Source organism: Hydractinia symbiolongicarpus, chromosome 7, assembly GCF_029227915.1.
Source record: "Hydractinia symbiolongicarpus strain clone_291-10 chromosome 7, HSymV2.1, whole genome shotgun sequence".
In the NCBI taxonomy this organism is placed as follows: domain Eukaryota; kingdom Metazoa; phylum Cnidaria; class Hydrozoa; order Anthoathecata; family Hydractiniidae; genus Hydractinia; species Hydractinia symbiolongicarpus.
This window is the reverse complement of record NC_079881.1, coordinates 9956142-9976804: the sequence shown is the minus strand read 5'-3', so window position 1 is coordinate 9976804 and position 20663 is coordinate 9956142. Positions and strand designations below refer to the sequence as shown.

The window sequence follows — 20663 nt, the reverse complement described above, 5'->3', positions numbered from 1 at the left end:
TTGCTTCCAAACGCCCTATAGGTGCTTCCAAAGCACAAATAACGGCACAGGTTCCACCGAGACTTGAACTCGGATCTTGCAAATGACTAAAATATTTCAAGTGCCGTTGATTCCAAATGCCCAATAGGTGCTTCCGAGGCACAACTAACGGCACAGGATCCACCGAGACTTGAACTAGGATCGCAAGATTCAGAGTCCTGAGTGCTAACCATTACACTATGGAACCTACAGAGGCTCTTCCGAGGTTCGCTTGGCGGAAACATCAATGATCCCGCCCGGTCTCAAACAGGGGACCTTGCGCGTGTTAAGCGCACGTGATAACCACTACACTACGGAATCTGGCAACTAACAAGCGACATGTTTTTGCTTTTTTCTCTAGCTATTTTAGCCTTGTATTGCTTTCCTTCGTCATCGGTTCCAAAATTCATTGGATTCCGTAGTGTAGCGGTTATCACATGCGCTTCACACGCCCAAGGTCCCCGGTTCGAGCCCGGCGGAATCATTGTTGAGTTGCTAGTTTTGTAATAGGCGTCAAACATTTGATTCACTGCGGCTTTTAAAAGCCTTGCCCTGTGTGAGGATCGAACTCACGACCTTCAGATTATGAGACTGACGCGCTGCCTACTGCGCTAACAAGGCACTGTGCCCTAATCCGATGCATTTCAGAAGAACGTTGTTATTACAATGTCTTCTTGCAAATGACTAAAAATTTGAAGTGCCGTTGCTTCCAAACGCCCAATAGGTGCTTCCGAGGCACAAATAACGGCACAGGTTCCACCAAGACTTGAACTCGGATCGCAGGATTCAGAGTCCTGAGTGCTAACCATTACACCATGGAACCTACAGAGGCTCTTCCGAAGTTCGCTTCGCGGAAACATCAATGATTCCGCCCGGGCTCGAACTGGGGACCTTGCGCGTGTAAAGCGCACGTGATAACCACTACACTACGGAATCTGGCAACTAACAAGCGACATGTTTTTGCTTTTTTCTCTAGCTATTTTAGCCTTGTATTGCTTTCCTTCGTCATAGGTTCCAAAATTCATTGGATTACGTAGTGTAGCGGTTATCACGTGCGCTTCACACGCGCAAGGTCCCCGGTTCGAGCCCGGGCGGAATCATTGTTGAGTTGCTAGTTTTGTAATAGGCGTCAAACATTTGATTCACTGCGGCTTTTAAAAGCCTAGCCCTGTGTGAGGATCGAACTCACGACCTTCAGATTATGAGACTGACGCGCTGCCTACTGCGCTAACAAGGCACTGTGCCCTAATCCGATGCATTTCAGAAGAACGTTGTTATTACAATGTCTTCTTGCAAATGACTTAGATATTTGAAGTGCCGTTGCTTCCAAACGCCCAATAGGTGCTTCCGAGGCACAAATAACAGCACAGGTTCCACCGAGACTTGAACTCGGATCGCAGGATTCAGAGTCCTGAGTGCTAACCATTACACCATGGAACCTACAGAGGCTCTTTCGAGTTTGGCTTCGCGGAAACATCAATGATTCCGCCCGGGCTCGAACCGGGGACCTTGCGCGTGTAAAGCGCACGTGATAACCACTACACTACGGAATCTGGCAACTAACAAGCGACATGTTTTTGCTTTTTTCTCTAGCTATTTTAGCCTTGTATTGCTTTCCTTCGTCATAGGTTCCAAAATTCATTGGATTACGTAGTGTAGCGGTTATCACGTGCGCTTCACACGCGCAAGGTCCCCGGTTCGAGCCCGGGCGGAATCATTGTTGAGTTGCTAGTTTTGTAATAGGCGTCAAACATTTGATTCACTGCGGCTTTTAAAAGCCTAGCCCTGTGTGAGGATCGAACTCACGACCTTCAGATTATGAGACTGACGCGCTGCCTACTGCGCTAACAAGGCACTGTGCCCTAATCCGATGCATTTCAGAAGAACGTTGTTATTACAATGTCTTCTTGCAAATGACTAAAATATTTAAAGTGCCGTTGCTTCCAAACGCCCAATAGGTGCTTCCGAGGCACAAATAACGGCACAGGTTCCACCAAGACTTGAACTTGGATCGCAGGATTCAGAGTCCTGAGTGCTAACCATTACACCATGGAACCTACAGAGGCTCTTCCGAAGTTCGCTTCGCGGAAACATCAATGATTCCGCCCGGGCTCGAACCGGGGACCTTGCGCGTGTAAAGCGCACGTGATAACCACTACACTACGGAATCTGGCAACTAACAAGCGACATGTTTTTGCTTTTTTCTCTAGCTATTTTAGCCTTGTATTGCTTTCCTTCGTCATAGGTTCCAAAATTCATTGGATTACGTAGTGTAGCGGTTATCACGTGCGCTTCACACGCGCAAGGTCCCCGGTTCGAGCTCGGGCGGAATCATTGTTGAGTTGCTAGTTTTGTAATAGGCGTCAAACATTTGATTCACTGCGGCTTTTAAAAGCCATGCCCTGTGTGAGGATCGAACTCACGACCTTCAGATTATGAGACTGACGCGCTGCCTACTGCGCTAACAAGGCACTGTGCCCTAATCCGATGCATTTCAGAAGAACGTTGTTATTACAATGTCTTCTTGCAAATGACTAAAATATTTGAAGTGCCGTTGCTTCCAAACGCCCAATAGGTGCTTCCGAGGCACAACTAACGGCCCAGGTTCAACCGAGACTTGAACTCGGATCGCAGGATTCAGAGTCCTGAGTGCTAACCATTACACCGTGGGACCTACAGAGGCTCTTCCGAGGTTCGCTTCGCGGAAACATCAATTATTCCGCCCGGGCTTATTTTATTTATTTATTCTTTCTTTAAAGTCGATATACAATATACAATAAAACATGCTAGATACATTAATTAAAAAAAAAAAAAAAAAATTTGTTAGCCTTGGGCTAATTAAAATCGACTGTCCTAAAATAAAGTTTCTAAAAAAATAGGAGATTTATATTATAATAATAAGAAGTTAATTCGTATATCCTACGTTACAAATATATGTGGCACAGAGACGACAACTGCACTGAATAAACGGAATGGTGTTTAGCCTGCGATGGAATAAAGACAACGAAGGGGCATTTCGGACAGAGTTTGGAAGCTTCTCCCATAATTTAGAAGCAATATAAGATACGCTTAATAGACCATGTTTTGTGGTGCGAGTTCTGCACCTTTTAAGAGAACTTGATGCACGGAAACTATATGCTGTGTTTTTGAATACAAAAACATCATTCATGTAGGATGGATTCTGTTTCATTTTTGTTTTAAAAACCTCCTTTAACAATTTTCGGCAGAACTTTTCATGAATACTGATTCTGCATTCATTTTCAATTCTGTCGCATAAAAGTCTATTTGCTCTACTATGAATGCTATTAACTTTATGTAGTAGATCTCTACTTGAAAATCCCCATATAAGAGGGCAGTAATTAAATATGCTAGAAATAAATGAATTTGCAATAACATTTCGCTTATAAAAAGACATATATGGTGATATACGTTTTAGGGCATTGATCTTGGCATTAGCTTTCTTACATAATGGAAGAACATGTTGCCGGAAAGAAAGCTGATTGTCCAGAATTATACCCAACAAATTTACGTATGGAGACTCTTGTAATATATTATTTTTCAAATTTAAAGTAACAAAGTTTTTGTTTTTTGATTTTCCCAGAATGAGCAGTTTGCACTTCTCAGAATTTAACTGAAGCCCATTATTGGAAAACCATGTGCTAACAGTTGAAAAAGCACTTTCTAAACATAACTTTATCTCCTCAAATTGTTTTCCATATGTATAAAGTGTATTGTCATCTGCGTAATTACAAATTTTAACATCAGCTCTATCATTAAAAATAAACATTAAATCATTTATATAAATATTGAATAAAAGTGGACCCAGAATCGAACCTTGTGGAACACCACTAATAATTTCTTTCCACAAGCTGAAATAGCCATCAATTCCGACTCTTTGGAACTGATTGGTGAGATAACTCCTTAAAAGACCTAAAGCACTTTTTGAAAAAACCATATGCATGTAGTTTCGCTATTAACAGATTATGATCCACACAATCAAATGCTTTACTCAAATCCATCAATAGCGCCCCTACAGCATTTCCTTTATCAAGATCTTTTCGCCACGATTCTATCATGTGAAGCAAAACATGCTGGCTGCTAAAACCCTTTCGAAAACCTGACAAAAGAGGTGATAATTTACTATCAATAAATTCATAAATCTGATCAAACATAATACGTTCAAAAATTTTTGACGCACTGCTCAGTTTACTAACAGGACGATAATTCAATTTTGATGAACGATCTCCGTTTTTAAATAGTGGACAAATATCAGCCAATTTCATTGCTCCAGGGAAAACTTCATCGACAATAGATTTTTCAAACAGCTTGTTGAGATGTTCTCCGTATACATCGACGTAATATTTGAGGAAACATGGTGGAATTGCTCCTTTGGGACCAGATTTGTTTTCTTTTAGGTTACCAATATACTTTTTCATGATGTCAATTTCAATTGATTTGAAGCTCATTTTGTTGGTAGTGGTAACATGTTTCTTTATCCATATTATACTTGGATGCTGTTCGTAATTCTTGATGACGTTTTCAATATCGTTTTTAATATCGTTATAGTTTTCGTGCGGAATTCCATCAATATTCAAAGAATTCGTGACATTAACAAAATGATCATTTATTATATTTGCTATATGTTCTTTTTCACGAATTATATGATCATTTTCAACTATTACTTGGACTGTATCTTTTACACATTTGTTGGAAAATATCGGCTTTACATATTTAGTGATGTGTAATAAATTCTTTTCGCGTCTCTACAAACAGTGACACATTTGTTTCTTTGCCTTTTAAAGTTTTTCCAGTTTTTAATAGAAGGGTGCTTATTGTAGATATTTTTAAATCCCGATCGAATCATTATCTCCTTTCGTACTGCTTTTGTTATAAATGGAGAGTTATTATTTCTAACAACTTTGTATTTTATAGGGGCGAGTTTGCTGACCAACTGACTGAATTGTTCGTCAAAGTCGTTGTAATTTAAGTCATTGTTTGATGCAATAAGTGACTCAAGGTCATGTTTAAAATGTTCGTCATTAAAAAGTCTGTAACAACGATAATTTATAATTTTAGGATCTTTCTTTGGTATTTCCACATTTAAGAAAGTTACAACTATATCGTGATAATCAGAAAGGTCGTTTTCCAAAATGCTGGTGTGGTGGAATCGTTTAGAATCAGACACCCATATGTGATCGACACATGATGGATTTTGTAATGATTTGTGACACGTTGGTTTTTTAATGAGGTTTTTTAAACGCAACTCTGAATTAAAAAGTAATATATCATCGTCATGTTCAACAGCATTGAAATCACCCATTAAAATAATATTATCAGAATTAATTTTCGAAAGAAACTCACGAATGCATCTTGTAAAATATTTAGTATTCAATATTAATAATAGTAATAATATTTAGTATTCGAACCGGGGACCTTGCGCGTGTTAAGCGCACGTGATAACCACTACACTACGGAATCTGGCAACTAACAAGCGACATGTTTTTGCTTTTTTCTCTAGCTATTTTAGCCTTGTATTGCTTTCCTTCGTCATCGGTTCCAAAATTCATTGGATTCCGTAGTGTAGCGGTTATCACGTGCGCTTTACACGTCCAAGGTCCCCGGTTCGAGCCCGGGCGGAATCATTGTTGAGTTGCTAGTTTTGTAATAGGCGTCAAACATTTGATTCACTGCGGCTTTTAAAAGCCTTGCCCTGTGTGAGGATCGCACTCACGACCTTCAGATTATGAGACTGACGCGCTGCCTACTGCGCTAACAAGGCACTGTGCCCTAATGCGATGCATTTCAGAAGAACGTTGTTATTACAATGTCTTCTTGCAAATGACTAAAAATTTGAAGTGCCGTTGCTTCCAAACGACCAATAGGTGCTTCCGAGGCACAAATAACGGCACAGGTTCCACCGAGACTTGAACTCGGATCGCAGGATTCAGAGTCCTGAGTGCTAACCATTACACCATGGAACCTACAGAGGCTCTTTCGAGGTTCGCTTCGCGGAAACATCAATGATTCCGCCCGGGCTCGAACCGGGGACCTTGCGCGTGTAAAGCGCACGTGATAACCACTACACTACGGAATCTGGCAACTAACAAGCGACATGTTTTTGCTTTTTTCTAGCTATTTTAGCCTTGTATTGCTTTCCTTCGTCATAGGTTCCAAAATTCATTGGATTACGTAGTGTAGCGGTTATCACGTGCGCTTCACACGCGCAAGGTCCCCGGTTCGAGCTCGTGCGGAATCATTGTTGAGTTGCTAGTTTTGTAATAGGCGTCAAACATTTGATTCACTGCGGCTTTTAAAAGCCTTGCCCTGTGTGAGGATCGAACTCACGACCTTCAGATTATGAGACTGACGCGCTGCCTACTGCGCTAACAAGGCACTGTGCCCTAATCCGATGCATTTTAGAAGAACGTTGTTATTACAATGTCTTCTTGCAAATGACTAAAATATTTGAAGTGCCGTTGCTTCCAAACGCCCAATAGGTGCTTCCGAGGCACAAATAACGGCACAGGTTCCACCGAGACTTGAACTCAGATCGCAGGATTCAGAGTCCTGAGTGCTAACCATTACACCATGGAACCTACAGAGGCTCTTCCGAGGTTCGCTTCGCGGAAACATCAATGATTACGCCCGGGCTCGAACCGGGGACCTTGCGCGTGTAAGGCGCACGTGATAACCACTACACAAAGGAATCTGGCAACTAACAAGCAACATGTTTTGGCTTTTTTCTCTAGCTATTTTAGCCTTGTATTGCTTTCCTTCGTCATAGGTTCCAAAATTCATTGGATTATTTAGTGTAGCGGTTATCACGTGCGCTTCACACGCGCAAGGTCCCCGGTTCGAGCCCGGGCGGAATCATTGTTGAGTTGCTAGTTTTGTAATAGGCGTCAAACATTTGATTTACTGCGGCTTTTAAAAGCCTAGCCCTGTGTGAGGATCGAACTCACGACCTTCAGATTATGAGACTGACGCGCTGCCTACTGCGCTAACAAGGCACTGTGCCCTAATTCGATGCATTTCAGAAGAACGTTGTTATTACAATGTCTTCTTGCAAATGACTTAGATATTTGAAGTGCCATTGCTTCCAAACGCCCAATAGGTGCTTCCGAGGCACAAATAACAGCACAGGTTCCACCGAGACTTGAACTCGGATCGCAGGATTCAGAGTCCTGAGTGCTAACCATTACACCATGGAACCTACAGAGGCTCTTTCGAGGTTGGCTTCGCGGAAACATCAATGATTCCGCCCGGGCTCGAACCGGGGACCTTGCGCGTGTAAAGCGCACGTGATAACCACTACACTACGGAATCTGGCAACTAACAAGCGACATGTTTTTGCTTTTTTCTCTAGCTACTTTAGCCTTGTATTGCTTTCCTTCGTCATAGGTTACAAAATTCATTGGATTCCGTAGTGTAGCGGTTATCACGTGCGCTTCACACGCGCAAGGTCCCCGGTTCGAGCCCGGGCGGAATCATTGTTGAGTTGCTAGTTTTGTAATAGGCGTCAAACATTTTATTCACTGCGGCTTTTAAAAGCCTTGCCCTGTGTGAGGATCGAACTCACGACCTTCAGATTATGAGCCTGACGCGCTGCCTACTGCGCTAACAAGGCACTGTGCCCTAATCCGATGCATTTCAGAAGAACGTTGTTATTACAATGTCTTCTTGCAAATGACTTAGATATTTGAAGTACCGTTGCTTCCAAACGCCCAATAGGTGCTTCCGAGGCACAAATAACAGCACAGGTTCCACCGAGACTTGAACTCGGATCGCAGGATTCAGAGTCCTGAGTGCTAACCATTACACCATGGAACCTGCAGAGGCTCTTTCGAGGTTGGCTTCGCGGAAACATCAATGATTCCGCCCGGGCTCGAACCGGGGACCTTGCGCGTGTAAAGCGCACGTGATAACCACTACACTACGGAATCTGGCAACTAACAAGCGACATGTTTTTGCTTTTTTCTCTAGCTATTTTAGCCTTGTATTGCTTTCCTTCGTCATAGGTTACAAAATTCATTGGATTCCGTAGTGTAGCGGTTATCACGTGCGCTTCACACGCGCAAGGTCCCCGGTTCGAGTTCGGGCGGAATCATTGTTGAGTTGCTAGTTTTGTAATAGGCGTCAAACATTTGATTCACTGCGGCTTTTAAAAGCCTAGCCCTGTGTGAGGACCGAACTCACGACATTCAGATTATGAGACTGACGCGCTGCCTACTGCGCTAACAAGGCACTGTGCCCTAATCCGATGCATTTCAGAAGAACGTTGTTATTACAATGTCTTCTTGCAAATGACTAAAATATTTGAAGTGCCGTTGCTTCCAAACGCTCAATAGGTGCTTCCGAGGCACAAATAACGGCACAGGTTCCACCAAGACTTGAACTCGGATCGCAGGATTCAGAGTGCTGAGTGCTAACCATTACACCATGGAACCTACAGAGGCTCTTCCGAGGTTTGCTTCGCGGAAACATCAATGATTCCGCCCGGGCTCGAACCGGGGACCTTGCGCGTGTAAGGCGCACGTGATAACCACTACACAACGGAATCTGGCAACTAACAAGCGACATGTTTTGGCTTTTTTCTCTAGCTATTTTAGCCTTGTATTGCTTTCCTTCGTCATAGGTTCCAAAATTCATTGGATTATTTAGTGTAGCGGTTATCACGTGCGCTTCACACGCGCGAGGTCCCCGGTTCGAGCCGGGCGGAATCATTGTTGAGTTGCTAGTTTTGTAATAGGCGTCAAACATTTGATTTACTGCGGCTTTTAAAAGCCTAGCCCTGTGTGAGGATCGAACTCACGACCTTCAGATTATGAGACTGACGCGCTGCCTACTGCGCTAACAAGGCACTGTGCCCTAATCCGATGCATTTCAGAAGAACGTTGTTATTACAATGTCTTCTTGCAAATGACTTAGATATTTGAAGTGCCGTTGCTTCCAAACGCCCAATAGGTGCTTCCGAGGCACAAATAACAGCACAGGTTCCAACGAGACTTGAACTCGGATCGCAGGATTCAGAGTCCTGAGTGCTAACCATTACACCATGGAACCTACAGAGGCTCTTTCGAGGTTCGCTTCGCGGAAATATCAATGCTTCCGCCCGGGCTCGAACCGGGGACCTTGCGCGTGTAAAGCGCACGTGATAACCACTACACTACGGAATCTGGCAACTAACAAGCGACATGTTTTGGCTTTTTTCTCTAGCTATTTTAGCCTTGTATTGCTTTCCTTCGTCATAGGTTACAAAATTCATTGGATTCCGTAGTGTAGCGGTTATCACGTGCGCTTCACACGCGCAAGGTCCCCGGTTCGAGCCCGGGCGGAATCATTGTTGAGTTGCTAGTTTTGTAATAGGCGTCAAACATTTGATTCACTGCGGCTTTTAAAAGCCTAGCCCTGTGTGAGGATCGATCTCACGACCTTTAGATTATGAGACTGACGCGCTGCCTACTGCGCTAACAAGGCACTGTGCCCTAATCCGATGCATTTCAGAAGAACGTTGTTATTACAATGTCTTCTTACAAATGACTAAAATATTTGAAGTACCGTTGCTTCCAAACGCCCAATAGGTGCTTCCGAGGCACAAATAACAGCACAGGTTCCACCGAGACTTGAACTCGGATCGCAGGATTCAGAGTCCTGAGTGCTAACCATTACACCATGGAACCTACAGAGGCTCTTTCGAGGTTGGCTTCGCGGAAACATCAATGATTCCGCCCGGGCTCGAACCGGGGACCTTGCGCGTGTAAAGCGCACGTGATAACCACTACACTACGGAATCTGGCAACTAACAAGCGACATGTTTTTGCTTTTTTCTCTAGCTATTTTAGCCTTGTATTGCTTTCCATCGTCATAGGTTACAAAATTCATTGGATTCCGTAGTGTAGCGGTTATCACGTGCGCTTCACACGCGCAAGGTCCCCGGTTCGAGCCCGGGCGGAATCATTGTTGAGTTGCTAGTTTTGTAATAGGCGTCAAACATTTGATTCACTGCGGCTTTTAAAAGCCTAGCCCTGTGTGAGGATCGAACCCACGACCTTCAGATTATGAGACTGACGCGCTGCCTACTGCGCTAACAAGGCACTGTGCCCTAATCCGATGCATTTCAGAAGAACGTTGTTATTACAATGTCTTCTTGCAAATGACTAAAATATTTGAAGTGCCGTTGCTTCCAAACGCTCAATAGGTGCTTCCGAGGCACAAATAACGGCACAGGTTCCACCAAGACTTGAACTCGGATCGCAGGATTCAGAGTCCTGAGTGCTAACCATTACACCATGGAACCTACAGAGGCTCTTCCGGGGTGCGCTTCGCGGAAACATCAATGATTCCGCCCGGGCTCGAACCGGGGACCTTGCGCGTGTAAGGCGCACGTGATAACCACTAGACAATGGAATCTGGCAACTAACAAGCGACATGTTTTGGCTTTTTTCTCTAGCTATTTTAGCCTTGTATTGCTTTCCTTCGTCATAGGTTCCAAAATTCATTGGATTATTTAGTGTAGCGGTTATCACGTGCGCTTCACACGCGCGAGGTCCCCGGTTCGAGCCGGCCGGAATCATTGTTGAGTTGCTAGTTTTGTAATAGGCGTCAAACATTTGATTTACTGCGGCTTTTAAAAGCCTAGCCCTGTGTGAGGATCGAACTCACGACCTTCAGATTATGAGACTGACGCGCTGCCTACTGCGCTAACAAGGCACTGTGCCCTAATCCGATGCATTTCAGAAGAACGTTGTTATTACAATGTCTTCTTGCAAATGACTTAGATATTTGAAGTGCCGTTGCTTCCAAACGCCCAATAGGTGCTTCCGAGGCACAAATAACAGCACAGGTTCCAACGAGACTTGAACTCGGATCGCAGGATTCAGAGTCCTGAGTGCTAACCATTACACCATGGAACCTACAGAGGCTCTTTCGAGGTTCGCTTCGCGGAAATATCAATGATTCCGCCCGGGCTCGAACCGGGGACCTTGCGCGTGTAAAGCGCACGTGATAACCACTACACTACGGAATCTGGCAACTAACAAGCGAGATGTTTTTGCTTTTTTCTATAGCTATTTTAGCCTTGTATTGCTTTCCTTCGTCATAGGTTACAAAATTCATTGGATTCCGTAGTGTAGCGGTTATCACGTGCGCTTCACACGCGCAAGGTCCCCGGTTCGAGCCCGGGCGGAATCATTGTTGAGTTGCTAGTTTTGTAATAGGCGTCAAACAGTTGATTCACTGCGGCTTTTAAAAGCCTAGCCCTGTGTGAGGATCGATCTCACGACCTTTAGATTATGAGACTGACGCGCTGCCTACTGCGCTAACAAGGCACTGTGCCCTAATCCGATGCATTTCAGAAGAACGTTGTTATTACAATGTCTTCTTACAAATGACTAAAATATTTGAAGTACCGTTGCTTCCAAACGCCCAATAGGTGCTTCCGAGGCTCAAATAATGGCACAGGTTCCACCGAGACTTGAACTCGGATCGCAGGATTCAGAGTCCTGAGTGCTAACCATTACACCATGGAACCTACAGAGGCTCTTCCGAGGTTCGCTTCGTGGAAACATCAATGATTACGCCCGGGCTCGAACCGGGGACCTTGCGCGTGTAAGGCGCACGTGATAACCACTACACAACGGAATCTGGCAACTAACAAGCGACATGTTTTGGCTTTTTTCTCTAGCTATTTTAGCCTTGTATTGCTTTCCTTCGTCATAGGTTACAAAATTCATTGGATTCCGTAGTGTAGCGGTTATCACGTGCGCTTCACACGCGCAAGGTCCCCGGTTCGAGCGCGGGCGGAATCATTGTTGAGTTGCTAGTTTTGTAATAGGCGTCAAACATTTGATTCACTGCGGCTTTTAAAAGCCTTGCGATGTGTGAGGATCGAACTCACGACCTTCAGATTATGAGCCTGACGCGCTGCCTACTGCGCTAACAAGGCACTGTGCCCTAATCCGATGCATTTCAGAAGAACGTTGTTATTACAATGTCTTCTTGCAAATGACTTAGATATTTGAAGTACCGTTGCTTCCAAACGCCCAATAGGTGCTTCCGAGGCACAAATAACAGCACAGGTTCCACCGAGACTTGAACTCGGATCGCAGGATTCAGAGTCCTGAGTGCTAACCATTACACCATGGAACCTACAGAGGCTCTTTCGAGGTTGGCTTCGCGGAAACATCAATGATTCCGCCCGGGCTCGAACCGGGGACCTTGCGCGTGTAAAGCGCACGTGATAACCACTACACTACGGAATTTGGTAACTAACAAGCGACATGTTTTTGCTTTTTTCTCTAGCTATTTTAGCCTTGTATTGCTTTCCATCGTCATAGGTTACAAAATTCATTGGATTCCGTAGTGTAGCGGTTATCACGTGCGCTTCACACGCGCAAGGTCCCCGGTTCGAGCCAGGGCGGAATCATTGTTGAGTTGCTAGTTTTGTAATAGGCGTCAAACATTTGATTCACTGCGGCTTTTAAAAGCCTAGCCCTGTGTGAGGATCGAACCCACGACCTTCAGATTATGAGACTGACGCGCTGCCTACTGCGCTAACAAGGCACTGTGCCCTAATCCGATGCATTTCAGAAGAACGTTGTTATTACAATGTCTTCTTGCAAATGACTAAAATATTTGAAGTGCCGTTGCTTCCAAACGCTCAATAGGTGCTTCCGAGGCACAAATAACGGCACAGGTTCCACCAAGACTTGAACTCGGATCGCAGGATTCAGAGTCCTGAGTGTTAACCATTACACCATGGAACCTACAGAGGCTCTTCCGGGGTTCGCTTCGCGGAAACATCAATGATTCCGCCCGGGCTCGAACCGGGGACCTTGCGCGTGTAAGGCGCACGTGATAACCACTAGACAATGGAATCTGGCAACTAACAAGCGACATGTTTTGGCTTTTTTCTCTAGCTATTTTAGCCTTGTATTGCTTTCCTTCGTCATAGGTTCCAAAATTCATTGGATTATTTAGTGTAGCGGTTATCACGTGCGCTTCACACGCGCGAGGTCCCCGGTTCGAGCCGGGCGGAATCATTGTTGAGTTGCTAGTTTTGTAATAGGCGTCAAACATTTGATTTACTGCGGCTTTTAAAAGCCTAGCCCTGTGTGAGGATCGAACTCACGACCTTCAGATTATGAGACTGACGCGCTGCCTACTGCGCTAACAAGGCACTGTGCCCTAATCCGATGCATTTCAGAAGAACGTTGTTATTACAATGTCTTCTTGCAAATGACTTAGATATTTGAAGTGCCGTTGCTTCCAAACGCCCAATAGGTGCTTCCGAGGCACAAATAACAGCACAGGTTCCAACGAGACTTGAACTCGGATCGCAGGATTTAGAGTCCTGAGTGCTAACCATTACACCATGGAACCTACAGAGGCTCTTTCGAGGTTCGCTTCGCGGAAATATCAATGATTCCGCCCGGGCTCGAACCGGGGACCTTGCGCGTGTAAAGCGCACGTGATAACCACTACACTACGGAATCTGGCAACTAACAAGCGACATGTTTTTGCTTTTTTCTCTAGCTATTTTAGCCTTGTATTGCTTTCCTTCGTCATAGGTTACAAAATTCATTGGATTCCGTAGTGTAGCGGTTATCACGTGCGCTTCACACGCGCAAGGTCCCCGGTTCGAGCCCCGGCGGAATCATTGTTGAGTTGCTAGTTTTGTAATAGGCGTCAAACATTTGATTCACTGCGGCTTTTAAAAGCCTAGCCCTGTGTGAGGATCGATCTCACGACCTTCAGATTATGAGACTGACGCGCTGCCTACTGCGCTAACAAGGCACTGTGCCCTAATCCGATGCATTTCAGAAGAACGTTGTTATTACAATGTCTTCTTACAAATGACTAAAATATTTGAAGTACCGTTGCTTCCAAACGCCCAATAGGTGCTTCCGAGGCTCAAATAATGGCACAGGTTCCACCGAGACTTGAACTCGGATCGCAGGATTCAGAGTCCTGAGTGCTAACCATTACACCATGGAACCTACAGAGGCTCTTTCGAGGTTTGCTTCGCGGAAACATCAATGATTCCGCCCGGGCTCGAACCGGGGACCTTGCGTGTGTAAAGCGCACGTGATAACCACTACACTACGGAATCTGGCAACTAACAAGCGACATGTTTTTGCTTTTTTCTCTAGCTATTTTAGCCTTGTATTGCTTTCCTTCGTCATAGGTTACAAAATTCATTGGATTCCGTAGTGTAGCGGTTATCACGTGCGCTTCACACGCGCAAGGTCCCCGGTTCGAGCCCGGGCGGAATCATTGTTGAGTTGCTAGTTTTGTAATAGGCGTCAAACATTTGATTCACTGCGGCTTTTAAAAGCCTTGCCCTGTGTAAGGATCGAACTCACGACCTTCAGATTATGAGACTGACGCGCTGCCTACTGCGCTAACAAGGCACTGTGCCCTATTCCGATGCATTTCAGAAGAACGTTGTTATTACAATGTCTTTTTGCAAATGACTAAAATATTTGAAGTGCCGTTGCTTCCAAACGCCCAATAGGTGCTTCCGAGGCACAACTAACGGCACAGGTTCCACCGAGACTTGAACTCGGATCGCAGGATTCAGGGTCCTGAGGGCTAACCATTACACCATGGAACCTACAGAGGCTCTTCCGAGGTTCGCTTCGCAGAAACATCAATGATTCCGCCAGGGCTCGAACCGGGGACCTTGCACGTGTTAAGCGCACGTGATAACCACTACACTACGGAATCTGGCAACTAACAAGCGACATGTTTTTCCTTTTTTCTCCAGCTATTTTAGCCTTGTATTGCTTTCCATCGTCATAGGTTCCAAAATTCATTGGATTCCGTAGTGTAGCGGTTATCACGTACGCTTCACACGCGCAAGGTTCCCGGTTCGAGCCCGGGCGGAATCATTGTTGAGTTGCTAGTTTTGTAATAGGCGTCAAACATTTGATTCACTGCGGCTTTTAAAAGCCTTGCCCTGTGTGAGGATCGAACTCACAACCTTCAGATTATGAGACTGACGCGCTCCCTACTGCGCTAACAAGGCACTGTGCCCTAATCCGATGCATTTCAGAAGAACGTTGTTATTACAATGTCTTCTTGCAAATGACTAAAATATTTCAAGTGCCGTTGCTTCCAAACGCCCAATAGGTGCTTCCGAGGCACAACTAACGGCACAGGTTCCACCGAGACTTGAACTCGGATCGCAGGATTCAGAGTGCTGAGTGCTAACCATTACACCATGGAACCTACAGAGGCTCTTCCGAGGTTTGCTTCGTGGAAACATCAATGATTCCACCCGGGCATGAACCGGGGACCTTGCGCGTGTTAAGCGCACGTGATAACCACTACACTACGGAATCTGGCAACTAACAAGCGACATGTTTTTGCTTTTTTCTCTAGCTATTTTAGCCTTGTATTGCTTTCCTTCGTCATAGGTTCCAAAATTCATTGGATTCCGTAGTGTAGCGGTTATCACGTGCGCTTCACACGCGCAAGGTCCCCGGTTCGAGCCCGGGCGGAATCATTGTTGAGTTGCTAGTGTTGTAATAGGCGTCAAACATTTGATTCACTGCGGCTTTTGAAAGCCTTGCCCTGTGTGAGGATCGAACTCACGACCTTCAGATTATGAGACTGACGCGCTGCCTAATGCGCTAACAAGGCACTGTTACCTAATCCGATGCATTTCAGAAGAACGTTGTTATTACAATGTCTTCTTGCAAATGACTAAAATATTTGAAGTGCCGTTGCTTCCAAACGCCCAATAGGTGCTTCCGAGGCACAACTAACGGCACAGGATCCACCGAGACTTGAACTAGGATCGCAAGATTCAGAGTCCTGAGTGCTAACCATTACACTATGGAACCTACAGAGGCTCTTCCGAGGTTCGCTTCGCGGAAACATCAATGATTCCGCCCGGGCTCGAACCGGGGACCTTGCGCGTGTTAAGCGCACGTGACAACCACGTTCTTCTGAAATGCATCGGAATAGGGCACAGTGCCTTGTTAGCGCAGTAGGCAGCGCGTCAGTCTCATAATCTGAAGGTCGTGAGTTCGATCCTTACACAGGGCAAGGCTTTTAAAAGCCGCAGTGAATCAAATGTTTGACGCCTATTACAAAACTAGCAACTCAACAATGATTCCGCCCGGGCTCGAACCGGGGACCTTGCGCGTGTAAAGCGCACGTGATAACCACTACACTACGGAATCTGGCAACTAACAAGCGACATGTTTTTGCTTTTTTCTCTAGCTATTTTAGCCTTGTATTGCTTTCCTTCGTCATAGGTTACAAAATTCATTGGATTCCGTAGTGTAGCGGTTATCACGTGCGCTTCACACGCGCAAGGTCCCCGGTTCGAGCCCGGGCGGAATCATTGTTGAGTTGCTAGTTTTGTAATAGGCGTCAAACATTTGATTCACTGCGGCTTTTAAAAGCCTTGCCCTGTGTAAGGATCGAACTCACGACCTTCAGATTATGAGACTGACGCGCTGCCTACTGCGCTAACAAGGCACTGTGCCCTATTCCGATGCATTTCAGAAGAACGTTGTTATTACAATGTCTTTTTGCAAATGACTAAAATATTTGAAGTGCCGTTGCTTCCAAACGCCCAATAGGTGCTTCCGAGGCACAACTAACGGCACAGGTTCCACCGAGACTTGAACTCGGATCGCAGGATTCAGGGTCCTGAGTGCTAACCATTACACCATGGAACCTACAGAGGCTCTTCCGAGGTTCGCTTCGCGGAAACATCAATGATTCCGCCAGGGCTCGAACCGGGGACCTTGCGCGTGTTAAGCGCACGTGATAACCACTACACTACGGAATCTGGCAACTAACAAGCGACATGTTTTTCCTTTTTTCTCTAGCTATTTTAGCCTTGTATTGCTTTCCTTCGTCATAGGTTCCAAAATTCATTGGATTCCGTAGTGTAGCGGTTATCACGTGCGCTTCACACGCGCAAGGTTCTCGGTTCGAGCCCGGGCGGAATCATTGTTGAGTTGCTAGTTTTGTAATAGGCGTCAAACATTTGATTCACTGCGGCTTTTAAAAGCCTTGCCCTGTGTGAGGATCGAACTCACAACCTTCAGATTATGAGACTGACGCGCTCCCTACTGCGCTAACAAGGCACTGTGCCCTAATCCGATGCATTTCAGAAGAACGTTGTTATTACAATGTCTTCTTGCAAATGACTAAAATATTTCAAGTGCCGTTGCTTCCAAACGCCCAATAGGTGCTTCCGAGGCACAACTAACGGCACAGGTTCCACCGAGACTTGAACTCGGATCGCAGGATTCAGAGTGCTGAGTGCTAACCATTACACCATGGAACCTACAGAGGCTCTTCCGAGGTTTGCTTCGCGGAAACATCAATGATTCCGCCCGGGCACGAACCGGGGACCTTGCGCGTGTTAAGCGCACGTGATAACCACTACACTACGGAATCTGGCAACTAACAAGCGACATGTTTTTGCTTTTTTCTCTAGCTATTTTAGCCTTGTATTGCTTTCCTTCGTCATCGGTTCCAAAATTCATTGGATTCCGTAGTGTAGCGGTTATCACGTGCGCTTCACACGCCCAAGGTCCCCGGTTCGAGCCCGGCGGAATCATTGTTGAGTTGCTAGTTTTGTAATAGGCGTCAAACATTTGATTCACTGCGGCTTTTAAATGCCTTGCCCTGTGTGAGGATCGAACTCACGACCTTCAGATTATGAGACTGACGCGTTGCCTACTGCGCTAACAAGGCACTGTGCCCTAATGCGATGCATTTCAGAAGAACGTTGTTATTACAATGTTTTCTTGAAAATGACTAAAATATTTGAAGTGCCGTTGCTTCCAAACGCCCAATAGGTGCTTCCAAGGCACAAATAACGGCACAGGTTCCACCGAGACTTGAACTCGGATCGCAGGATTCAGAGTCCTGAGTGCTAACCATTACACCATGGAACCTACAGAGGCTCTTCCGAGGTTCGCTTCGCGGAAAAATCAATGATTCCGCCCGGGCTCGAACCGGGGACCTTGCGCGTGTAAAGCGCACGTGATAACCACTACACTACGGAATCTGGCAACTAACAAGCGACATGTTTTTGCTTTTTTCTCTAGCTATTTTAGCCTTGTATTGCTTTCCTTCGTCATAGGTTACAAAATTCATTGGATTCCGTAGTGTAGCGGTTATCACGTGCGCTTCACGCGCGCAAGGTCCCCGGTTCGAGCCCGGGCGGAATCATTGTTGAGTTGCTAGTTTTGTAATAGGCGTCAAACATTTGATTCACTGCGGCTTTTAAAAGCCTTGCCCTGTGTAAGGATCGAACTCACGACCTTCAGATTATGAGACTGACGCGCTGCCTACTGCGCTAACAAGGCACTGTGCCCTATTCCGATGCATTTCAGAAGAACGTTGTTATTACAATGTCTTTTTGCAAATGACTAAAATATTTGAAGTGCCGTTGCTTCCAAACGCCCAATAGGTGCTTCCGAGGCACAACTAACGGCACAGGTTCCACCGAGACTTGAACTCGGATCGCAGGATTCAGGGTCCTGAGTGCTAACCATTACACCATGGAACCTACAGAGGCTCTTCCGAGGTTCGCTTCGCGGAAACATCAATGATTCCGCCAGGGCTCGAACCGGGGACCTTGCGCGTGTTAAGCGCACGTGATAACCACTACACTACGGAATCTGGCAACTAACAAGCGACATGTTTTTCCTTTTTTCTCTAGCTATTTAGCCTTGTATTGCTTTCCTTCGTCATAGGTTCCAAAATTCATTGGATTCCGTAGTGTAGCGGTTATCACGTGCGCTTCACACGCGCAAGGTTCTCGGTTCGAGCCCGGGCGGAATCATTGTTGAGTTGCTAGTTTTGTAATAGGCGTCAAACATTTGATTCACTGCGGCTTTTAAAAGCCTTGCCCTGTGTGAGGATCGAACTCACAATCTTCAGATTATGAGACTGACGCGCTCCCTACTGCGCTAACAAGGCACTGTGCCCTAATCCGATGCATTTCAGAAGAACGTTGTTATTACAATGTCTTCTTGCAAATGACTAAAATATTTCAAGTGCCGTTGCTTCCAAACGCCCAATAGGTGCTTCCGAGGCACAACTAACGGCACAGGTTCCACCGAGACTTGAACTCGGATCGCAGGATTCAGAGTGCTGAGTGCTAACCATTACACCATGGAACCTACAGAGGCTCTTCCGAGGTTTGCTTCGCGGAAACATCAATGATTCCGCCCGGGCACGAACCGGGGACCTTGCGCGTGTTAAGCGCACGTGATAACCACTACACTACGGAATCTGGCAACTAACAAGCGACATGTTTTTGCTTTTTTCTCTAGCTATTTTAGCCTTGTATTGCTTTCCTTCGTCATCGGTTCCAAAATTCATTGGATTCCGTAGTGTAGCGGTTATCACGTGCGCTTCACACGCCCAAGGTCCCCGGTTCGAGCCCGGCGGAATCATTGTTGAGTTGCTAGTTTTGTAATAGGCGTCAAACATTTGATTCACTGCGGCTTTTAAATGCCTTGCCCTGTGTGAGGATCGAACTCACGACCTTCAGATTATGAGACTGACGCGTTGCCTACTGCGCTAACAAGGCACTGTGCCCTAATGCGATGCATTTCAGAAGAACGTTGTTATTACAATGTTTTCTTGAAAATGACTAAAATATTTGAAGTGCCGTTGCTTCCAAACGCCCAATAGGTGCTTCCAAGGCACAAATAACGGCACAGGTTCCACCGAGACTTGAACTCGGATCGCAGGATTCAGAGTCCTGAGTGCTAACCATTACACCATGGAACCTACAGAGGCTCTTCCGAGGTTCGCTTCGCGGAAAAATCAATGATTCCGCCCGGGCTCGAACCGGGGACCTTGCGCGTGTAAAGCGCACGTGATAACCACTACACTACGGAATCTGGCAACTAACAAGCGACATGTTTTTGCTTTTTTCTCCAGCTTATTTAGCCTTGTATTGCTTTCCTTCGTCATAGGTTCCAAAATTCATTGGATTCCGTAGTGTAGCGGTTATCACGTACGCTTCACACGCGCAAGGTCCCCGGTTTGAGCTCGGGCGGAATCATTGTTGAGTTGCTAGTTTCGTAATAGGCGTCAAACATTTGATTCACTGCTGCTTTTAAAAGCCTTGCCCTGTGTGAGGATCGAACTCACGACCTTCAGATTATGAGACTGACGCGCTGCCTACTGCGCTAACAAGGCACTGTGCCCTAATCCGATGCATTTCAGAAGAACCTTGTTATTACAATGTCTTCTTGCAAATGACTAAAATATTTGAAGTGCCGTTGCTTCGAAACGCCCAATAGGTGCTTCCGAGGCACAAATAACGGCACAGGTTCCACCGAGACTTGAACTCGGATCGCAGGATTCAGAGTCCTGAGTGCTAACCATTACACCATGGAACCTACAGAGGCTCTTCCGAGGTTCGCTTCGCGGAAACATCAATGATTCCGCCCGGGCTCGAATCGGGGACCTTGCACGTGTAAAGCGCACGTGATAACCACTACACTACGGAATCTGGCAACTAACAAGCGACATGTTTTTGCTTTTTTCTCTAGCTATTTTAGCCTTGTATTGCTTTCCTTCGTCATAGGTTCCAAAATTCATTGGATTACGTAGTGTAGCGGTTATCACGTGCGCTTCACACGCGCAAGGTC

At 45.7% G+C, this 20663-nt stretch overlaps 55 non-coding genes across 55 annotated transcripts; 11 read left to right on the top strand and 44 right to left on the bottom strand.

Moving 5' to 3' along the window:
- Positions 1 to 566: 566 nt before the first annotated feature.
- On the bottom strand, positions 567 to 639 carry Trnam-cau (transfer RNA methionine (anticodon CAU)). The gene has a single exon. It is a non-coding gene; the product is annotated as a tRNA-Met (tRNA).
- Positions 640 to 881: 242 nt separating this feature from the next.
- On the bottom strand, positions 882 to 954 carry Trnav-uac (transfer RNA valine (anticodon UAC)). The gene has a single exon. It is a non-coding gene; the product is annotated as a tRNA-Val (tRNA).
- A 432-nt stretch (positions 955 to 1386) lies between these two features.
- Positions 1387 to 1458, bottom strand: Trnaq-cug (transfer RNA glutamine (anticodon CUG)). Its single transcript has one exon. It is a non-coding gene; the product is annotated as a tRNA-Gln (tRNA).
- Positions 1459 to 1498: 40 nt separating this feature from the next.
- On the bottom strand, positions 1499 to 1571 carry Trnav-uac (transfer RNA valine (anticodon UAC)). The gene has a single exon. It is a non-coding gene; the product is annotated as a tRNA-Val (tRNA).
- Positions 1572 to 2003: 432 nt separating this feature from the next.
- On the bottom strand, positions 2004 to 2075 carry Trnaq-cug (transfer RNA glutamine (anticodon CUG)). Its single transcript has one exon. It is a non-coding gene; the product is annotated as a tRNA-Gln (tRNA).
- A 40-nt stretch (positions 2076 to 2115) lies between these two features.
- On the bottom strand, positions 2116 to 2188 carry Trnav-uac (transfer RNA valine (anticodon UAC)). Its single transcript has one exon. It is a non-coding gene; the product is annotated as a tRNA-Val (tRNA).
- A 228-nt stretch (positions 2189 to 2416) lies between these two features.
- Positions 2417 to 2489, bottom strand: Trnam-cau (transfer RNA methionine (anticodon CAU)). Its single transcript has one exon. It is a non-coding gene; the product is annotated as a tRNA-Met (tRNA).
- Positions 2490 to 5587: 3098 nt separating this feature from the next.
- Positions 5588 to 5660, top strand: Trnav-uac (transfer RNA valine (anticodon UAC)). Its single transcript has one exon. It is a non-coding gene; the product is annotated as a tRNA-Val (tRNA).
- A 267-nt stretch (positions 5661 to 5927) lies between these two features.
- On the bottom strand, positions 5928 to 5999 carry Trnaq-cug (transfer RNA glutamine (anticodon CUG)). The gene has a single exon. It is a non-coding gene; the product is annotated as a tRNA-Gln (tRNA).
- Positions 6000 to 6039: 40 nt separating this feature from the next.
- Positions 6040 to 6112, bottom strand: Trnav-uac (transfer RNA valine (anticodon UAC)). The gene has a single exon. It is a non-coding gene; the product is annotated as a tRNA-Val (tRNA).
- A 226-nt stretch (positions 6113 to 6338) lies between these two features.
- Trnam-cau (transfer RNA methionine (anticodon CAU)) lies at positions 6339 to 6411 on the bottom strand. The gene has a single exon. It is a non-coding gene; the product is annotated as a tRNA-Met (tRNA).
- A 131-nt stretch (positions 6412 to 6542) lies between these two features.
- Trnaq-cug (transfer RNA glutamine (anticodon CUG)) lies at positions 6543 to 6614 on the bottom strand. The gene has a single exon. It is a non-coding gene; the product is annotated as a tRNA-Gln (tRNA).
- Positions 6615 to 7159: 545 nt separating this feature from the next.
- Trnaq-cug (transfer RNA glutamine (anticodon CUG)) lies at positions 7160 to 7231 on the bottom strand. The gene has a single exon. It is a non-coding gene; the product is annotated as a tRNA-Gln (tRNA).
- A 40-nt stretch (positions 7232 to 7271) lies between these two features.
- Trnav-uac (transfer RNA valine (anticodon UAC)) lies at positions 7272 to 7344 on the bottom strand. The gene has a single exon. It is a non-coding gene; the product is annotated as a tRNA-Val (tRNA).
- A 91-nt stretch (positions 7345 to 7435) lies between these two features.
- Positions 7436 to 7508, top strand: Trnav-cac (transfer RNA valine (anticodon CAC)). The gene has a single exon. It is a non-coding gene; the product is annotated as a tRNA-Val (tRNA).
- Positions 7509 to 7572: 64 nt separating this feature from the next.
- Positions 7573 to 7645, bottom strand: Trnam-cau (transfer RNA methionine (anticodon CAU)). Its single transcript has one exon. It is a non-coding gene; the product is annotated as a tRNA-Met (tRNA).
- Positions 7646 to 7776: 131 nt separating this feature from the next.
- On the bottom strand, positions 7777 to 7848 carry Trnaq-cug (transfer RNA glutamine (anticodon CUG)). Its single transcript has one exon. It is a non-coding gene; the product is annotated as a tRNA-Gln (tRNA).
- Positions 7849 to 7888: 40 nt separating this feature from the next.
- Trnav-uac (transfer RNA valine (anticodon UAC)) lies at positions 7889 to 7961 on the bottom strand. The gene has a single exon. It is a non-coding gene; the product is annotated as a tRNA-Val (tRNA).
- Positions 7962 to 8505: 544 nt separating this feature from the next.
- On the bottom strand, positions 8506 to 8578 carry Trnav-uac (transfer RNA valine (anticodon UAC)). Its single transcript has one exon. It is a non-coding gene; the product is annotated as a tRNA-Val (tRNA).
- A 543-nt stretch (positions 8579 to 9121) lies between these two features.
- Positions 9122 to 9194, bottom strand: Trnav-uac (transfer RNA valine (anticodon UAC)). Its single transcript has one exon. It is a non-coding gene; the product is annotated as a tRNA-Val (tRNA).
- Positions 9195 to 9285: 91 nt separating this feature from the next.
- Trnav-cac (transfer RNA valine (anticodon CAC)) lies at positions 9286 to 9358 on the top strand. The gene has a single exon. It is a non-coding gene; the product is annotated as a tRNA-Val (tRNA).
- Positions 9359 to 9626: 268 nt separating this feature from the next.
- Positions 9627 to 9698, bottom strand: Trnaq-cug (transfer RNA glutamine (anticodon CUG)). Its single transcript has one exon. It is a non-coding gene; the product is annotated as a tRNA-Gln (tRNA).
- Positions 9699 to 9738: 40 nt separating this feature from the next.
- Trnav-uac (transfer RNA valine (anticodon UAC)) lies at positions 9739 to 9811 on the bottom strand. Its single transcript has one exon. It is a non-coding gene; the product is annotated as a tRNA-Val (tRNA).
- A 91-nt stretch (positions 9812 to 9902) lies between these two features.
- On the top strand, positions 9903 to 9975 carry Trnav-cac (transfer RNA valine (anticodon CAC)). The gene has a single exon. It is a non-coding gene; the product is annotated as a tRNA-Val (tRNA).
- A 996-nt stretch (positions 9976 to 10971) lies between these two features.
- On the bottom strand, positions 10972 to 11044 carry Trnav-uac (transfer RNA valine (anticodon UAC)). Its single transcript has one exon. It is a non-coding gene; the product is annotated as a tRNA-Val (tRNA).
- A 91-nt stretch (positions 11045 to 11135) lies between these two features.
- Positions 11136 to 11208, top strand: Trnav-cac (transfer RNA valine (anticodon CAC)). Its single transcript has one exon. It is a non-coding gene; the product is annotated as a tRNA-Val (tRNA).
- A 268-nt stretch (positions 11209 to 11476) lies between these two features.
- Positions 11477 to 11548, bottom strand: Trnaq-cug (transfer RNA glutamine (anticodon CUG)). Its single transcript has one exon. It is a non-coding gene; the product is annotated as a tRNA-Gln (tRNA).
- Positions 11549 to 11588: 40 nt separating this feature from the next.
- Positions 11589 to 11661, bottom strand: Trnav-uac (transfer RNA valine (anticodon UAC)). Its single transcript has one exon. It is a non-coding gene; the product is annotated as a tRNA-Val (tRNA).
- A 432-nt stretch (positions 11662 to 12093) lies between these two features.
- Positions 12094 to 12165, bottom strand: Trnaq-cug (transfer RNA glutamine (anticodon CUG)). Its single transcript has one exon. It is a non-coding gene; the product is annotated as a tRNA-Gln (tRNA).
- Positions 12166 to 12205: 40 nt separating this feature from the next.
- On the bottom strand, positions 12206 to 12278 carry Trnav-uac (transfer RNA valine (anticodon UAC)). Its single transcript has one exon. It is a non-coding gene; the product is annotated as a tRNA-Val (tRNA).
- A 1160-nt stretch (positions 12279 to 13438) lies between these two features.
- On the bottom strand, positions 13439 to 13511 carry Trnav-uac (transfer RNA valine (anticodon UAC)). The gene has a single exon. It is a non-coding gene; the product is annotated as a tRNA-Val (tRNA).
- Positions 13512 to 13943: 432 nt separating this feature from the next.
- Positions 13944 to 14015, bottom strand: Trnaq-cug (transfer RNA glutamine (anticodon CUG)). The gene has a single exon. It is a non-coding gene; the product is annotated as a tRNA-Gln (tRNA).
- A 40-nt stretch (positions 14016 to 14055) lies between these two features.
- Trnav-uac (transfer RNA valine (anticodon UAC)) lies at positions 14056 to 14128 on the bottom strand. Its single transcript has one exon. It is a non-coding gene; the product is annotated as a tRNA-Val (tRNA).
- A 91-nt stretch (positions 14129 to 14219) lies between these two features.
- Trnav-cac (transfer RNA valine (anticodon CAC)) lies at positions 14220 to 14292 on the top strand. The gene has a single exon. It is a non-coding gene; the product is annotated as a tRNA-Val (tRNA).
- Positions 14293 to 14672: 380 nt separating this feature from the next.
- On the bottom strand, positions 14673 to 14745 carry Trnav-aac (transfer RNA valine (anticodon AAC)). The gene has a single exon. It is a non-coding gene; the product is annotated as a tRNA-Val (tRNA).
- Positions 14746 to 15289: 544 nt separating this feature from the next.
- Positions 15290 to 15362, bottom strand: Trnav-aac (transfer RNA valine (anticodon AAC)). Its single transcript has one exon. It is a non-coding gene; the product is annotated as a tRNA-Val (tRNA).
- Positions 15363 to 15453: 91 nt separating this feature from the next.
- On the top strand, positions 15454 to 15526 carry Trnav-cac (transfer RNA valine (anticodon CAC)). Its single transcript has one exon. It is a non-coding gene; the product is annotated as a tRNA-Val (tRNA).
- Positions 15527 to 16135: 609 nt separating this feature from the next.
- Trnav-uac (transfer RNA valine (anticodon UAC)) lies at positions 16136 to 16208 on the bottom strand. Its single transcript has one exon. It is a non-coding gene; the product is annotated as a tRNA-Val (tRNA).
- A 91-nt stretch (positions 16209 to 16299) lies between these two features.
- Trnav-cac (transfer RNA valine (anticodon CAC)) lies at positions 16300 to 16372 on the top strand. The gene has a single exon. It is a non-coding gene; the product is annotated as a tRNA-Val (tRNA).
- A 268-nt stretch (positions 16373 to 16640) lies between these two features.
- On the bottom strand, positions 16641 to 16712 carry Trnaq-cug (transfer RNA glutamine (anticodon CUG)). The gene has a single exon. It is a non-coding gene; the product is annotated as a tRNA-Gln (tRNA).
- A 40-nt stretch (positions 16713 to 16752) lies between these two features.
- On the bottom strand, positions 16753 to 16825 carry Trnav-aac (transfer RNA valine (anticodon AAC)). The gene has a single exon. It is a non-coding gene; the product is annotated as a tRNA-Val (tRNA).
- A 91-nt stretch (positions 16826 to 16916) lies between these two features.
- Positions 16917 to 16989, top strand: Trnav-cac (transfer RNA valine (anticodon CAC)). The gene has a single exon. It is a non-coding gene; the product is annotated as a tRNA-Val (tRNA).
- Positions 16990 to 17369: 380 nt separating this feature from the next.
- On the bottom strand, positions 17370 to 17442 carry Trnav-aac (transfer RNA valine (anticodon AAC)). The gene has a single exon. It is a non-coding gene; the product is annotated as a tRNA-Val (tRNA).
- Positions 17443 to 17873: 431 nt separating this feature from the next.
- Positions 17874 to 17945, bottom strand: Trnaq-cug (transfer RNA glutamine (anticodon CUG)). Its single transcript has one exon. It is a non-coding gene; the product is annotated as a tRNA-Gln (tRNA).
- A 40-nt stretch (positions 17946 to 17985) lies between these two features.
- Trnav-uac (transfer RNA valine (anticodon UAC)) lies at positions 17986 to 18058 on the bottom strand. Its single transcript has one exon. It is a non-coding gene; the product is annotated as a tRNA-Val (tRNA).
- A 91-nt stretch (positions 18059 to 18149) lies between these two features.
- On the top strand, positions 18150 to 18222 carry Trnav-cac (transfer RNA valine (anticodon CAC)). Its single transcript has one exon. It is a non-coding gene; the product is annotated as a tRNA-Val (tRNA).
- Positions 18223 to 18490: 268 nt separating this feature from the next.
- Trnaq-cug (transfer RNA glutamine (anticodon CUG)) lies at positions 18491 to 18562 on the bottom strand. The gene has a single exon. It is a non-coding gene; the product is annotated as a tRNA-Gln (tRNA).
- A 40-nt stretch (positions 18563 to 18602) lies between these two features.
- Positions 18603 to 18675, bottom strand: Trnav-aac (transfer RNA valine (anticodon AAC)). The gene has a single exon. It is a non-coding gene; the product is annotated as a tRNA-Val (tRNA).
- Positions 18676 to 18765: 90 nt separating this feature from the next.
- Positions 18766 to 18838, top strand: Trnav-cac (transfer RNA valine (anticodon CAC)). The gene has a single exon. It is a non-coding gene; the product is annotated as a tRNA-Val (tRNA).
- A 380-nt stretch (positions 18839 to 19218) lies between these two features.
- On the bottom strand, positions 19219 to 19291 carry Trnav-aac (transfer RNA valine (anticodon AAC)). Its single transcript has one exon. It is a non-coding gene; the product is annotated as a tRNA-Val (tRNA).
- A 431-nt stretch (positions 19292 to 19722) lies between these two features.
- On the bottom strand, positions 19723 to 19794 carry Trnaq-cug (transfer RNA glutamine (anticodon CUG)). The gene has a single exon. It is a non-coding gene; the product is annotated as a tRNA-Gln (tRNA).
- A 40-nt stretch (positions 19795 to 19834) lies between these two features.
- On the bottom strand, positions 19835 to 19907 carry Trnav-uac (transfer RNA valine (anticodon UAC)). Its single transcript has one exon. It is a non-coding gene; the product is annotated as a tRNA-Val (tRNA).
- Positions 19908 to 20135: 228 nt separating this feature from the next.
- Trnam-cau (transfer RNA methionine (anticodon CAU)) lies at positions 20136 to 20208 on the bottom strand. Its single transcript has one exon. It is a non-coding gene; the product is annotated as a tRNA-Met (tRNA).
- Positions 20209 to 20339: 131 nt separating this feature from the next.
- On the bottom strand, positions 20340 to 20411 carry Trnaq-cug (transfer RNA glutamine (anticodon CUG)). The gene has a single exon. It is a non-coding gene; the product is annotated as a tRNA-Gln (tRNA).
- A 40-nt stretch (positions 20412 to 20451) lies between these two features.
- On the bottom strand, positions 20452 to 20524 carry Trnav-uac (transfer RNA valine (anticodon UAC)). Its single transcript has one exon. It is a non-coding gene; the product is annotated as a tRNA-Val (tRNA).
- Positions 20525 to 20663: the final 139 nt, after the last annotated feature.